The sequence below is a fragment of the Pinus tabuliformis genome, chromosome 8 (genome assembly GCF_031772625.1).
Source record: "Pinus tabuliformis cultivar Carrire ecotype Pingquan chromosome 8, CPIR1, whole genome shotgun sequence".
Classification (NCBI taxonomy): Eukaryota; Viridiplantae; Streptophyta; class Pinopsida; order Pinales; family Pinaceae; genus Pinus; species Pinus tabuliformis.
The window spans coordinates 1230488117-1230505033 of NC_142294.1; the positions used below are offsets into that span (position 1 = coordinate 1230488117).

At 35.1% G+C, this 16917-nt stretch overlaps 1 pseudogene; it reads right to left on the minus strand.

Annotated features, from left to right (window-relative positions):
- Positions 1-14452: 14452 nt before the first annotated feature.
- Positions 14453-15162, minus strand: LOC149239829 (pathogenesis-related protein 1A-like; annotated as a pseudogene).
- Positions 15163-16917: the final 1755 nt, after the last annotated feature.

Below are 16917 nucleotides of genomic sequence, written 5' to 3' on the forward strand. Positions count from 1 at the left end.
CATTTCAAAACCAAATCCCCTACTTCGAAAGTTTTTTGACTGGCAGAGGGTGTATCAGAAGAGGCTTTGACTAATTGTTGATGATGGAAGTGGGCTGCTTTGGCCTTTTCTCGTTCTTCTTCAAGCTTAATAATCGGAAACTGTCTAGCTTGGAGAGAAGAAGAGGGGTTTTCATTGATGAATTGCACTAGGGCAAGAGATGGGATTGCTATGTTTGTCGGAAGAACAACTCATTTTCCATAAACCAAAGTAAAAGGTGAAGAATCGGTAGATGCCTTTTGTGTAATTCTATTTGTCCATAGAGCAAATGTCAATGCTTTGTGCCAATTCTTATGATTTTGGTCAATAGTCCTTTTGATAATTCTGATGAGGTTTTTGTTTGTTGATTCTGCTAATCCATTACCTTGTGGATAATAGTTGGCTAAATGTTTTAGTTTAAAACCTCGCTTTAGAGCAAATTCTACCATTGCATTTCTAGAAAAGTAAGATGCATTGTTAAACATTAAAGCTGAGGGTAAGCCAAACCTGGTAATAATGTACGGATCAATGAAGTCCGTAATGTTTTCTGTATTGAATATCCTTAAGGGGATAGCTTCTACCCATTTTGTAAAATAATCAGTAGCTGTAAGGATGAATCTATGCAGTTTGGAAGAGTTAGGAACAATCTCACCAATTATGTCTAATCCCCATTGTTCAAATGGTTGTTGGATGTTTACTGGTTGCAAAGGGAATGCTGGATTCCTTTCTCTTCTAGCTGTATTTTGACAAGTTTTACACTTTCTTGCATATTCATGTGCATCCTTAAATATCGTTGGCCAATAATATCCTGCATGTAGGATTTTGTGAGCTATGGTATTTCCTCCAAAATGTCCTCCAGCTGGTCCATCATGACCTTTTCAGCTTCAGGTTTCTCCAAGCTTCTTAGTAATACTGAATCATAATTTTTCCTAAACAATACATCATCGACTAATTGATACTGATTTGATTTCAACCTTAAAGCACACTTTGTTTTGTAATTAAGGTGCATAGGAGCATATCCATTCTTTAAGTAAAATTTCAAATCAACATATTGTGATTGTGTATCATTGAGGATTACCTCTGATATTTGTACTTCATTACCTTGATCTTCTTTTGGTGATAACTGGGAAGCTCCTGTTAACATCCTGCAAAAACCTTGACCCATAACAATTTTAGTCGGCCGGATTTCCACATCATATTCTTGAAGTGTAGCAACCAAATTGGCTCTTTTCTCCCCTACTTCTCTTTGGATTAATAATTTCCTTACCACGGGGTACGGTACTATTATATTTGTATGGGATTCAAGAAGAAAAGGTCTGAAATGTTTCAAGGTTTTAAAAATAGCAAATGCTTCTTTCTCGACAGTTGAATAATTTAACTCGACACCTTGCAAGTTAGAATTGAAAAAGGAGACATGTGCTTCGATACTTTCATCATTTAGTTGTGTTAGAAGTACTGCATAAGATGTATCGGATGAAAAAGTATATAATACAAAAGGTTTGAGAAAGTCAGGAGTTATCAGCGAAGGAGAATTAATAATGGAATTTTTAATCAACTCAAATGAGTCCCTTTCATGTTTTCCCCATTTGAAAACTGAGTTTTTAGTATCATTGTTTGAAGGGGTAAGACAATCTGTGAAAATTCTGGGACAAATCTTTTTACAAAATTAATTTGGCCTAGGAATGATTGCATCATATTTTTGTTATGTGGGAGACGAATCTTTTCGATCTCTTAGACTCTATCAGGATCAATGTAAATCACTTTCTTGGATACTATAAACCCAAGGAGTTTGCCTTCTGGTAAAGCAAAACAAGGTTTTTTGGGGTTTAATGAAATTCCATATTTCCTGCACCTTTCAAAAATATGCTTCAGGTCACTTAAATGATTATTCCTATCCTTAGAAAAGACTGTGATGTCATCTAAGTAAATAACAACTGATTTATTAATTAGACCTTTAAAAGCAATATCCATAACACGTTAAATTGTAGCACCTGCGTTAATGAGTCAAAAAGGAATCTTCTGATAGGCGTATGTTCCCCACTTGGTTCTAAACGTTGTCTTTAACCTGTCATCTGGATGCACAAGAATTTGATTATATCCTGAGAATCCATCTAGAAAAGACATTAATTCGGAACCTACAACTGATTGTAATATCTGTGCCATGGTAGGCAAAGGAAAGTTATCTTTTTGACAAGCTTTATTCAGGTTCCTAAAATCGATACAAATCCTAATATCACCGTTCTTTTTCCTTATAGGCACCATATTCGATACCCATTTAGAGTGTCTAACAAGGAAGATTATTTTGGCTTTCAGAAGCTTGTTTAATTCGGATTTGATTTGGCTTTCAAGGTTTGGGTGAATTTTGTGAAGCTTCTGTTGAACTGGCTTTTCGTTCGAAGTCATAGGTATGGTATGTTGAATTATAGAGGTATCATAGGTTTTGAGATTTAAGTAATCCCAGGCAAAGACACCTTTGTATGTTTTCAACAACCTAATGAATGATATCCTTTCTTCTGATGATAGGAAAAAACCTAGGTTGACATTTTGAGGTTTTTCAGTTGACCCTAAGTTTACCACTTCAAATCTCAAAGTAGAACTTTGAGTTTTGGAGTCAGTAACTTTATTGAATCTATCCTTTAGATCATAGAGATATTCCATCCTAACTACAGACTTCGGGATTGGGTTTTGATTCTGATTATTTTTAATTTGGAGATCATGCTCTTGTTCGTCTATGATATGTTCCTCATACGACCCTTCTGATGTAAGGAAATTAACTATATCTGCATCGTTATTGAATACTCTCCAATTTGTTACATTATCAAGAATAGATGGCCTAAAGATTAACTCTATTGAAAATCTATTAGGACTGAACTCTTCTGCTGGTATAAGCTTGGATGCCACATTAGCAAGTAAGTCAGTGCTTGCATTTTGCAGTCTAGGAAATGAAGAAATGTTAAAAGCATAGAAGTGAGAAGTCAGATGATGGGCTAATGATTGATAATGTTTAAGGTTCCCACAAACACAATGAATTGTACTTCTTACCTACTTCACAATTATTTCAGAATCACCATAGACTTGCAGATGTTTGACATTAAGGCCAATGGCTTTGTACAGACCTTGGATCAATGCTTCATATTCAACGCCATTATTGGAGCACTGAAATTCAAGTCTGCAAGCTAACATGGTTTTCTCTCTTTGCAAATTGATGAAAATACATCCTGAGCCTGCACTGTCTTTATATTTGGAACTGTCAAAATAGAGAGTCCAGAACAAAGAATTATTTGAAATTTTATCTACTAAATTAACACACATGGAAGCATTTGTTTGTGAAATTTTTTGTATTTGAGACACTACGACAATATCTAAGAAGGGAGACCTCTGAGCATTAAAGGATCCCAAAAATGAATCAGCCGAGTAATTTCCAATGATGTTATTGGTGAAGGCAATAGGTTCATTGCTTCCCTCAAGGTCAGTGACTATATATTTCATGAAATTTTCTTGGTCTACCGTAAATTGGTTTGGTTTACCATTATGTGGCAACCATGTGAGACCAATTAGTTACGAACTAACCATGCAACTTTTCAGAACAATCCCTACTTAGGATTAAACCATAAAATTCAGGGATATCAACCACTAAAATATCAATTATTTGTGAAATTTTTGGATTAGAGGAAAGCCTAATTGATACTGATGTTATTTCTCCGAGTACCTCTATTTTTGTCATGTCTAATTGAACTATGTGTACCGCAGATTTTTGAGGTGTAATATTCAATTTGGTGCACACGACACTTGGCATAATATTTGAAGAGGCTCCTGAATCAACAAGATAGTTATGAACATTCCTGTTGAAAATTTTGTAAGTGAGCAGAAATGGAGGAATATGAGAAATAGATCTATCACTGATTAGGACTAAATCTGAAGGATCTACTTTGTTGGAAGATGATGGAGGTTTTCCCATATCGTAGGTAGCTTGAGTAACTACAGCAGATGGCAAAGGGGATATAGGAACTGCTTTTAATTCTCTTAACAAAATTTTCTGTTGTTGCTTGAGTTTAGTGAGTTCATGCAAAGAAATGTTTTCTCTAGTCTTTTTCATATCTTCGACTATGTTGTATTCCACTGTATCTGAAACTACCAATGTTTTGGAAGCATTTGGAGAATCTAGTGGAATAGGGTCTGTCTGACTAGTCTTAGACTTTTTTGTTACTATTTTATCCTTTACAGGAGTAGCAATTTTTTGTTTCTGATTTGTGATAGACGTGTTAGGAGAGTTTTTTCTCCTCATAGTTACTGGCATAGCTTGTCCCTCTTATTCATTTGGGAGGATGAAATCCTACATTCCATTTAATTCAACTTCTTCCGCTGTTTTGGCTTCCTCTTCAACTGGTGAGTCTTCTTCTGTTTCTTGATCAGACTCTGCATTTGAAATGGTGTTCGGGGGTTGTGGTGTAGAAGAAGGATTCCTTTTAAATGAGCAAAAAGGTTCTTGGGAGCAGAGGATTCTGCAACTTGTTTCTTGATTTCAATCATTTCATTAGACATTGTTTTTAATACTTTCTGCAAGCCTTCAAGATCGAAAGGGTCCTTTGAAACTTTCTTTTTAGAATCATCCTTAAACGTTACTTTGATTTCCTCTCGTCTGTTTGTGATCTCTTTTCTAAAGCTATAATCCTTCTTTCTATAGACAGGGCTTCTTTCATATTTTATACAAGGGTAGCCTTATTGGCTCTATCTACGAAAATTACAATATTAGAGGGAAGAGACAATATGTACCATTCTATTTGTACATCTACAACAGGTTTTGAGGCAACTGGGATTTTATTAAGCAATTTGTTAAATCTGGATTTGAAGTCTTTGATCCTTTGATCTGAGTTAGCTTTTAAATTAGAAAGATCATTGATTAAAGATGATATGGTAGATTATCATCACCAAATACCTAGATCCTACTGGAAGGGAAAAATACCAAGATCCAACAGATCCTTGGAAGGGAACAGTTTGATTACAACATATTCATGTGTAAATCCATTAAGATTCATGACCAACATGAAGTTATTTAGACGTTCTTCGGCTGGAAGACCATTGTCGGGATTGTACTTGGGTAGCCATTTCTCTAGGTTTGCTGGGAGTTCATTTGGATTTCAACCAGGACAACACCAGGGTTTTTCCAAGGTTGAGTGGGTTGATTGGCCATAACTTGAGTTGGAGACTAAGAAGATGGGAAGGTCAATCCAAAAGTAGGTATAGATGGTGAAAAACTTACTACTGGGTTAGTACTACTAGTGGCAGTAATAATTAAAGAAGTGGATAGTTGAGAAGTTGTGGATTGAGTAGAAGTGAATGGGGAAGTAAATGGATGGAAAGGTGATGTGATCTCGCTAGTATTCGATTCAGATCTTGGTGAGGTAACTTTCCTACATCGTGGAGGGATGGGGAACTCAAAAGGGGTTACTCCAAGCCTTTCACTTTGAAATCTAGTTAATACACCCATTTGTTGTAATGAGAAGGTAACACTTCCATCAGAAACTTTGGGCCTTTGTGGCTTCTCAACAGAAATGGATATTTGTTCCAATTTCCGTATCAAAGAATGAACTTCGGGAAACTCGGGAGTATAATCTGGGGAAGTTGATTGTCTTACTACTTCAGGAGATGTTTCTATAACTTCAGATTTCCGATAAGGAGATTCTGAACGAGATCTAGAAGGCGTAGAAGTTGCGAAGGGGTTTTGACTCTTATGAATGCTTTTCGATTGATCTTTAGGTTTATATGCCATTCATAGTCGGATAGCCCTCCTTCTAGCCCCAAAATGTTGAAGCCTCAAAAATCGCTGCGACAATATGGGGGATAACTACCGGGTCCGGACCTTAATACAACTCCTTTTTCATTTAAAGTGGTGGCTCTGATTGGGGATAATGGGACCAGTTTCCCAGTGTGGGTTTTAATATGAGAGTGGGTGGTTCATGAGCGTTTGCAAATAGAATAATGATAATCTAAATGACCTATTATATCATGCAAATCTTCTAACTAACTTATTCTAATATAACTTGGGTAATTCTGTGTGGTATGCAATCTACATAGATATCTGCTTAACATGTGATAATAAAGATTTATAACGCATAAACAGAGATGATAACATATAACATAATTTCTTTTACTAAATAGTTAGTCAAACAAATTTATAAAATATATTGCATATATGATGAATTATATATATGGAAATTAACAATTTCAGCTAGGCATCATACAATAGTGCAATTAAAGCTTAACAGAAAGAATAAATCTCACACACAATTCATGAAAGTAAAGTTTTGTCACTGATTAAAAGGAAACAAAAAATAATACAATATAATAGTACCATATGTGAGGAGTTCTGCTCGTCCATAGACTTGGATTTTGTATTCTCCTGAATATGTGGAGGAGTTTGACACTCCATTGCCTCTTGGGTATCTGTCGTTTTGGAAGTTCTTTCAGTTTTTGATTAAACTACTCCTAATCTTGCCCCAAACTGTTGCCTTTGACCTCTAAACTGATTTCTTTAGGTGGGGTGCTCAAAACTTGTTTCTCAGCTGACTTCCTACTAGATTTTGTTGTATTATCTATCTCTTGGGCCTTCCCCGTATATGGTGTTTTCTCATTATTCACCTGAGACGCTGTGCGAGAACTAGGTCCTTCACTATTAATAGTCACACTTGGTGTAGGCTTATCTTCGATCTTTAACAAGTGCAGTGGAATTACTGTGAGCCTTTTACTTCTGAATTCCCAAAATCTTTCAAAATTTTCAGGACTCAGGTTCGCTTTAGCCCATCCGAATGCTTGTTCGAAGGACTTGGCTAACTGTAACAGGTCTTCAAAATCATTATCCTCATGGTTGTATGGCTTGAGCTTTACTGCATTAGTGATGTTATGTCCTACCTTGTTTGGATAGAATTGCCATTTTGGCAAAGTATGAAGCTTGAGGGCTTCCATGTTTGCTGACTCCTTAATGGCATGATTAAAATTTGCTAAAGCAAAATAACTGCACTTGACAGGAAAAGAGGGTCATAATAACTTCTTGTTTTCTTTGAGGAATTTAGTTAAGTATTTTCCTACAGTCTGGTGGGCGATTTCCCTTGCTGACAATTTATCAGAAACATATAAAGGAAGGCCATGTGGGTCAGCTGTGCTACCAAAAACCCTAATGTAGGTGAACCATTCTTTAATAAAATATTTGCCGACAGCTAGAAGGTCTGTTGCGGCTTCTTGGGAAAACCTGGGGGATCTCTTATTGAAAATCGTTTGACGGAGGGGAAAAATAACAGAATGACATATCTTATAGAAATGAGGTATATAATGGGACTCCCACATTTTCTTATGACTGAGGTGGATAGCGTAGGGGTCCTGTAAGGTCCATTTCCAACCCGTGTTCGTAAATGCAATGCAAAAGCAAATGGCGTCCATAATGTAGGCACAAAAATAGAAGGGGGGAAGATTCTCTAGAGAGGAGGCTCTCTTCTATCGATACACGGTAATGATGGCGCTAAGTTATTAGATAGGATGGTGGCCCAATTCATGATGTGGGAGTTAACACATGCATCAATCAAAGGAATCCATTCTATGGAAAACTTAGAATTATTGGGCAACCCATATAGTCTACATAACATAACGACTGCATAGTTATAAGGGTTTGCCAAAGAGGCTATAACATACATACCCAATTTGTCAAATTTGAATTTGTTATCTAATACTCTCTAGCCCTGAATCAGATTGAAGGGGTCTGGATTCTTCTTTGTGAAGCTGGCCATGTATGTCTTATCATATATATCCTGAGGATTGGGTATATGATACATTCTCTTCATGTCCTATGCTCTGAACGATCCCATGAGTTAATTTCTTGAATTCATGAATTGCTTATCTTCAATGGTAAGGTTTTTGACCACCCACCTAATCATATCCGTGTATGGGATGATTTTATCCCTCGCTCCTATCCTATCCAAGAAAGAACATGCAGCGTCCTTGAATTGAAGCCTCGAAGGTCTTGTTGAGTTAGCTGTTGATCTTGTAATAGTAATCTTGGGATGCTCATCCTCAAGCCTATTGTAAAGGACCTCCCAAGATGTTTTTCCTCCATCAGAGCTGCAGATTGTATCAAATAATATGGGAGCCATCTCTGTAAACTCAGATTCTGCAATGCTCTGCTTCTTCTGTTTCTACAACACCTTTCTCAATGACATGTCTTTTGTAGCTTGCCTGAAATGGACAATATATATCAACGTAGACAATATCAGGCAATTAAGATTGAAAGAATTTGTGAAATGACCTTGGATCGTGAGAAAGGTTTAATGAGATACTCAACGTTAACTACCCATAACTTGGAAAATGATTAGCTCTCCTCGGGCTGTTAAATATTTATTATCCTGTCAATTCGTTCATTTTTTGTATTTAAAACACAATTATTTCACACGCTTACCACTCTTATTCGCATATCGCAATCTTCAAATGGATACAATATAGTGTTGTGATTACTATAAGGCGAAATGTGATTGCGATTGTCACAATATCGCATTTCAAAAATTGTTAATAGGCGTTGTAATGGCATAGCTTAATTACTTGTGAAGTTTGCGAAGTGCGATTTGTGATTTGTGATAAGGATCTCATCCTTGGGTTGTTTTGCAAGATTTTTCAAGGTAATTTCTTAGAGTTAGGTTTTATTATCCTAAGACTAAAAATTTAAAAAGGGTCCCCATTTGTATCTCTAACCTAGCTATTGTTATCCATAAATGGGGGGGGGGGGGTTGTTACATAGTACAACACTTCCTCACTTTCATTGATGATTTTAGCAGAAAGACATGGGTTTATTTCCTGAAGCAGAAGTCTAAAACTTTTCCAAAGTTCAAAGAATTCAAAGCCTTAGCAGAGAACCAAAATTATCAACAAATCAAGGTATTGAGATCAAATCGTGATGGAGAATATGATTTGAAGGCATTCTATGCTTACTGCAAACAACATGGAATCAAAAGGTAGTTTACAACCAGATACACATCTCAACAAAATGGTGTAGTAGAGAGAAAGATCAGGACAATTATGAACATGACAAGGAGCATGCTAAAAGAGAGAAACTTGTCTAATGAGTATTGGGCAGAAGGAGTTGCATATGCTATTTATGTGATCAACAAATCTCCTATAAAGAGTGTGATGAACAGAGTACCAGAAGAAGCATGGTCATGTATGTCTTGCAGTGTATCTCATCTCAAAGTGTTTGGATGTGTAGCTTATGCACATGTGCCTAATGAGTTAAGCAGAAAGTTGGATGATAAAAGTGAAAAATGCATATTTACTGGTTATAGTGAGTAATCAAAAGCTTACAAATTGTATAACCTTGTCACCAAGAAGACCATAATCACTAGAGACATTGTGTTCAAAGAACAAGAGTCATGGAATGAGATTATAGATAAAACAATTGATGCAAGAGTACCATTGATGGAATAAGAGGGTGTTGCAGAAAAGGAGCAACAAGAATAAAGAGAGAAGACACCAATCAAAGTCACACCAGCAAGGACTCTAAGATATTATGAACAACATGGATCTTTAAGCATATCAACATACATAAATACTCCTAGCAATCAGTCAGGTGATGAATCAAGCAATAGAAAAATACAAATGAGAATTCTGAAAGATATTTATGATTTTGATGTTAGTTCAAAATTTTGCATTATTGTCTTCCAACCTTCTTCATTTGAAGAAGCTATAAGAGATGAAAATTGGGTGCAAGCTATGGATGAAGAAATTGAAACTATTGAAAAAAATGATACTTAGGATTTTGTTGATTTTCCAAAGTATAAAAAATTGATTGGTGTGAAATGGGTATCTAAGAGAAAGTTGAATGAGAAAGGAGAAATTGACAGATTTAAAGAAATGCTTGTAGAAAAAGGGTTCTCGCAACAACTGAGAATAGGTTTTGGAGAAACGTTTGCTCAAGTAGTTAGATTAGACACGGTAAGGTCAATATTAGCAACAACAACTCAGAACAAGTGGAAAGTGTATTAGATGGTTGTGAAATCAACCTTCTTGAATGAAATTCTGGAAGAAGAAATCCATGTGCAACAACCTCTAGGTTATGAAGTTGAAAGCTAAGAAGATAAAGTTTACAAGTTGAAGATATCATTCTATGGACTCAAACAAGCACCAAGAACCTAGTCTAATAGAATTCACATTTACGTGATCAGTAATGGATTTTGCAGAAGCAACGTTGAGCCTACCTTGTACACAAAGGTAAATGAGCATGGACACATTTTTATTGTTTGCTTGTATGTGGATGACATGATTTATACTGGTGATCTTGAATTTTATGAATTTAAAGCAGCCATGAAGAAATAATTTGAGATGAAATATCTTGGTCTTATGAAATATTTTCTTGGCATAGAAGTTGAGCAATCCAAGAAGGGAGTTTTTATTTGTCAAAATAAATATGCTAAAGATTTGTTGAAAAGATTCATAATAGAAAATTGTAAACATGCCCCCACACCAATTGCAACATGTATAAAGTTAAGTAAGGATGATGAAGGATCTTATGCCAATCTGAATCTATTCAAAAGATTGGTTGGTAGCCTCATGTATCTCATAGGTACAAGGCTAGATATCATGCATGGTTTTAGTTTGATTTCTATATTTATGGAGTCTCCAAAAGACTCATATTGGAGGGCAGACAAAATAATTCTTAGATACATAGTAGGAACTACATATTGTGGCATAATATATGCAAGCACAAAAGAAAAAGATTTGAATGGATATACTGACAATGATTTTGCAGGCAATTTAGATGATAGGAATATCACTTTTGGTTATGTGTTTCGTCTTGGTTCAAGTGTGATATCATGGACATCTAAAAAGCAGCCTATTGTGACATTTCCATCAACATAAGCAAAGTATGTAGCAACAACATTAGCAACATGTCATGCAGTATGGTTACAAAGAGTTTTGGATGGACTTCAACGAAAACAACAAGGATCAACAAAAATTTATTGTGACAAACCCTGAGCCATTGCACTATCCAAGCATAGTGTGTTTCATCAAAAGAGCAAACATATTGATACAATATATCATTTCACTAGAGAACTTGTGAGAAATGGAGAATTTTATTTGAAGCCTTGTAAATGGAGTGATCAATTGGCTGATATATTTACTAAGCCATTAGCAAAAAATGTATTTGAGTTTCACAGAGGAAACTTGGGTGGTGTAAGCCTAGCTGATACTTACACCAACAAACATGTTTGAGTTGTCATGAGTCATGTATTAGTTTAAAGGTCATAATTAAGGGGGAGTGTTAAAGATAGCTAATTACTCGAGCATGTAGGGTTGTCTAAATTTACAGAGTGAGTTAATTGAGTCAAGTGTGAGTGAGTTTGAGTTAAGTCTTATTTTGGGTAAAGTCAAATTTAGTGTGTGATTGCATGTCAAAGTTATTTCGACTAAGTTGCTAGTCGAAAAGTTTAAATACCCCTCACCAAATTCATTATAATCATTAAATTTATGTGATCAATAAAATAGTTGCAACTTGTGTTATTGTGTATGAAATTTTGTACCTTTCCTTATCTACTTTTCAACATTTATTAATAATTTGTTAGATCCTTAATACTTCCATAGGCTATGATAAATCCCAATGATGTTTTTGATGTTTTTGTATATTGAGCATGTTTTCATAAATTGTGGTAACCATATGTAATTTTTTTTTTGTTAGTTTGAAATACATATTTGATCTAGAGATGTCTGTGTAAACTTTGATTTTATTTTAATCGGAGTTTGTTTCGTTCTCTTAAAAAAAAAAAAACCTTTAAACACACGGAAAAGGCTTCACGCAGTCCTGATTTACCTGGTTCAGGCTATTAAGGGTATTAGTGATCAGAAAGGTAAATCAACTCTACGTTCAAATAATTATTTATTAAACTTAGTGATTAGGTTAAAACGGAAAGCAACTATATATTCATTCCTTTAATTTATTAAAATTTGATTATTTAATACCGATCCCATTAATCTTGGTAATTAAAAAAGAAAATCTAATCTTTAAACCAGAGTTTATGTTTTTATTAAATGTAGCTGGAGTGGTTATATATTCAAATCTTTAATTTAAATTTCGGTTATATGTTCAAATCTCGCTTGACCAATCTTGCACATAAAGACTCATTACGTAACGTATCCTCTCTCTTGCGACCGAAAGGAGCTAAGGAACCAGTAACTAAGATGGGTGGGGTTCATGAAAGCAGTATGAGTAGGACCATCATACATCCAATGGGATAATTTCATAAATTGAACCTTATCTCAAATTGATTTGTATTCCCATCTTGCACCACAGAGAGGTACGCCAGGCGAGGCTATGGCTTTCGAACAATGGTGGACTTTGAAACTGAAGGATCTCAAATTGGTACCACCGGGTAATAACCCACTACCCCAGCGACAAGAGGCTCGGTAGGACCCGTTAGGGGCTCACTATTCATATGGTGAGGGTGAGCCTGCCGAACTCTCGACTATAAAGCCGCCATCGCTCGACTGTTAATGCTGCTTGGCGTGGTGAAATTCTTCAATCTAAAACCCCAATTAATAGACAAACCTCTAGATAGACTAGAAAGAAGAGGGGTTTTGGGAGCTACGGAGGCTCCTGTGCCCTGGGTAGAATACTATGGGAAAGGATTTGTCAAGATTCCTAATTGAGCATTTCTAGATTGTAAGGGTGCAACAGTCTAACTACTACTCCTTTACTTCCCTATTGGAGCTGTAGGGTATGGCCACGGTAGGTTATGGTAAGTAGAACACTTAAACTCATTGAAGTGGGTCGGTATTGGGGGTTACAACTGGACCCACCAAAAGAGGGTGTAAAATTTAATTTATTAAATTTAAATTAGATAATATTATTGATTATATCAAATTTGGCAATTTAATCTTTAAATTATAATTATAAATTTGCTATGTATTTAGTTTGAGTAGTTGGAAAAACTGTTTGTATATCATGTTAGAATATCTTATTTCTTTCCAGTGAATTTTCATTATTATTAAATAAATATTTTAAACTAAATTTATATGTTTTTATAAATTTATATAAATTTAGTATGAGTGATAAAAACATATTTTGTTATTCTCTCTTTCTATTATAATATATTAATTTTACTTGTATTAGGGAAATTCTTAAAAACGGACTAGGACATAATCACAAGGGGATATTCACATTTGTCACGATATGCCTTGAGGTGGACCTAAGTGAGGGACTACCAGAAAGCATAAACTTGAACTTCAATAATACATAGTGGACACAACCACTAGACTATGAAAACAGAGCCTTTCGATGCCGTGGATGTCTACAAACAGGGCACCTCCAAAGTGCCTGCCCTAAAGCAAAACAAACTCCCAAATGGAACAAGAAACAACAAAAACAGCCAAAAGGATGGCAATGCACAGCCCCTTGGAGGAAGAAGCAGAAAGAGCAGAAACAACAACATACAAAGCAGAAACGGAAGATCAAAAGGACCAGAACACCACGCTAAAGGAAAAGGAAGACCCAAACAACCCAATGTAGCACCAAGCATCTCAACAAATAGAAATGGAAATATCTGGCATCAAGCGAACTCATGGATCTGATTCGGACAAAGACACCCCCACTGAAAATCAGCTTTCCATTGTATCGGCCACTCCCAACAAGGGAGGTTGGCAAAAGGTGGAAAAAAAGAAAGGGAGAAAAGAACAATAGTTAATTTTTATTATTTTTTGTCTATCCTGCATCCTGTGAAAATATGTATATGCTTCTCAGCATTTACAAAATGTAATTTGTCATATGAATAAAATTACGATTTTTCCAAGGGGAAAATATATATATATATATATATGTATATATGTATATATATATATATCTATATATATACATATATGTATATATATATATATATATATATATATATATATATATATATATATATATATATATATATATATATATATATATAACCAATTAATTTCAATTACATAAAATAAAAATATTAAATGGTTTAAAAACACTATTTTCTTGTTAACAAAAAGCAATATGATTGAGCTTAGAGTATGTCTTAAAATTATTTTTGTTTTGTCTAAGAACTCATCTTTTTTGAATGTAAGGAAACAAGTTAACTTCCCAAAAATTAAAAGCATCTAGCAAAAGTGAAAACTTACCCCATTATAAACCACCAAAATAATTCCATATAAAATAAAAACTTCCATATACAATAATTTAATTTTTAATAAGTAATTATGATAAATAACTTATATTTGTGATAACAGCTCTACAACTGATTTCACAACTAAATTATAGATTTAAAAAAAACCTAAACACTTTAACAACCAAATACAAACGATAAAAAACCATGAACACTTTAACAACCAAATGCAAACGATTTATACTGTATTTAAAATAAGTGACCTCCCCTAAATAGAAATTAGGGAAGGTCGGGCATTTATTCTGCCGTGCAAAGTCACCATTTATTTACTTACTTAGGAAGTACTGTCAACGGACACTTCTGATGATGAGCTACGGTAGCACGGACTATTAGAAGAAAACTATGATAGAGGATCTGATATCAGAATTCAGTAGGGTGTCTGCCCAAGTATGTTTCCCGGCGGGTCGTAGTTGCAGATAACGAAAGTCCAACCGTCGTTACATTGAGCTTGAGCGCAGCCGAGCCTCTTGGAATCTTTCCACACCACTTGGGTATAGTGTCTGCACTCTTGACCTCCGGTGCAGGAATTAGAAGAGTGATCATAGTATTGCTTCTCGTCAACCCACGACTGCACGGCCATTCCCACGGGATCCGAATAGCCCATCTCCTTGTAAATATTCTCTCCGTATTGACCATGGGAGTGCTGTAATGCGCAGTCTGCTATGCGCTTGATTTGCATAATTCTGCGCGTAAGCCGCGACGTTGTCGTCCCATTCCAGAGCCTCCACACCAACTTGGGCTCTCGCATCATTGTGAGGAGATAAGAATTGCTGCCGCACATCTTGGCCTTGCACCACCAAGCAGTACCATGCCATTTGCAGGAAAAAAACACACTTCAACAATCCATTCATAGTCATGACAACACTGACAATACCGTCAATCCAGAAAACAAGAAAGAAAGAAATCGCTGGTTGCCCACTCCATTCAATCTGTGAAAGCAATCAACCAGTTGTGTATATTTATAGCAATTCACAATCACATATTTATAGCAATTCAACCAGTTTTTGGTCTTATGGTATGAGGAGTGGGTCCAGTTTTTGGTCTTATGGTATGAGGAGTGGGTTCAATTTTCTTTTAGCTTATCTAAGTTGGTGGTTTTTTTGTTTAGCTTATGTAAGTTGGTGGTTTTTTTTGTTATGAAGAGTGGGTTCAATTCTCTTTCCTTCCATGTGAATTAAAGGCTCCTTCAAATGGGTAGAGGAAGTTATTCCATGGATTTAACACCACTTCGCTAGAAAAAGAATAAAAATATTATTCCACAATATCCACGAAGTTGGTAGAAAATTTCCACAATATTTCAAAATTCCATGGATTTAACACCACTTGCGTAGAAAAAAATAAAAATAAATATTGCTTCCACAATATCCACGAAGTTGCTGGGAAATTTCCACAATATTTCAAAATCTACGACAACCCTCGCTGTGTAAATACAGACTTTAATGGAATAAAAACAGAGACCCAGAGACTTTTCTGGCAATAACCTAGAATTTTTGTTTTGAATTCCGTTCATCAGAAGGCAAACACAGGCAAGCTGTCTAACACGGAAACATATCCATTGAGGTATATACTATATACCATTACGAAAGAAAAGCATATAGAGATTTTCGTAGAAAATTCAGTGACTTTTAAAGATTTATGGAAAATTCCAATCAGTCCAATGGAAAATTTTCTATACAGCGTCTCTAACAAATAAGATTGATAAAAGGTTTATGAAGATTATAACAAATAAGATAAGATAATAGTGAAGGAATTGACGTAAGTCATGAAGTGGAATGTACGTGGAATATTACTAGGTAGTGGAGATTTCGAAGAGGTTTATCAAGTTTATGTTAGCAAATAAGATATGATAATGACGGCATTGACGCGAGTCATTCGATGCATCGGGGTCATGGCACGCCTGGACTATCAGTCATTCGATTCGGTAATGGGACCAAGTTGATTGTGAGATATTGGCATCCTTTTTGACTTTTTGACTATGCGGACATAGAGGACAATTAAGCCCTAGTTTTTCACACGCAAAACGATGCATTTTAACATATTAAAGTTAGCTATATTGCAAAATCGGCCAGCAACGGAGTTGCTACACAATTATTAATAGTTTGTGTATGTTAGGTTAGCTTCACTATTAGATTTAACAATAATCTATGCATTTGTAAAGTATTATTATTTTGAAAATATATATATATATATATATATATATATATATAAAAGGATTTTAAAGAATTTCATTTAAGTGTATGAGAATAGGTTTATAAAATATAATATTCATCCTATCATAAATGTTTATTTTGGATTTAGATAAGGAAATTTCAAGGATAAATGACCAGAACTAATTAGCACTTGTAATGACCATTCTATCACAAGAGGATGGGGAAGGTAAAAAAGAAGAAAGTGAGAAATGAACGAAGGTAGAAAAGAAGGCAGTGAGAAAAAGGTAATCTGTTTACTTCCTTTTTGGAATAGTTTAATTTTATATGTTATTATCTCTATGGTAATCTGTTTACTTCCTTTTTGGAATAGTTTAATTTTATATGTTATTATCTCTATGAACACGCACCAGCTCTGACTAGTTTGATTGAATGATCCATGAGCATTTACAACATGTAATTTTGTTTTCATTAATAAAATTTTGATTTTTTCTTGGGGAAAGAAAAATAAATGTTTATTTCCAAATACTTTGTGTTAAGCTTTA